Raw genomic sequence first — 747 nt, forward strand, 5'->3', positions numbered from 1 at the left:
GAAATTAATAATTGCGCAACAGGCCTAGACCTACTATAGGCCTAAAAGTGGACTCGGGATCACACACATCCTAACAATCTACATATGCTATCTACCATAATTACTCAAGTATTCACCTGTATCTAAATATATACAGAAATCCTAGAATTATAGGTCTACTAAGCATCAAACTATATCCACAGAAATCGACAGATATAGGGTGCTGATCACTCATTTTCAAGGCTAACCCCGCTTGTGTCCCGGCAGTTACTGCTGTGGGCAAGCGAGGCCGTTAGCAACAAACGCTACGGCACTATGGACGGGGCAATGGACTCGGGCGAAAAAGAAGCTTACAGGATAATCGACTACAGCGATGCCAGTGCCCAAAGGATGCCATGATAATCGGAGGCTTATGAAGTTCCAGCGAGAGGAATGATGTGTAGATTATCTGCACCTTATGTCAAGATGAACTTTTGATTTTGCCATTACACTGTGTGTGTTGATTCGAAACCAGCCGATCTTACAAGCACGTAAAGAAGGCTTAATAGTTAGGAATGTTAATTTATGCAGCTCTTATTTGTGTACTTGTGTATTTACATCTTCCCACGTGAAAATACCTTCATTGCTATTAGTGTAAAACAGTTCTTTGTTTGAACAGATATTTGATATAACATGCAATTAAATAAAAAAAAATTAGGGTGTCTTATGACAAATTAATTTTGTTTTTGTGTGATAAATTGTCTGATTCATCATGAGTATCACTCGTGT

Source organism: Penaeus monodon, chromosome 24 (assembly GCF_015228065.2).
Source record: "Penaeus monodon isolate SGIC_2016 chromosome 24, NSTDA_Pmon_1, whole genome shotgun sequence".
Classification (NCBI taxonomy): Eukaryota; Metazoa; Arthropoda; class Malacostraca; order Decapoda; family Penaeidae; genus Penaeus; species Penaeus monodon.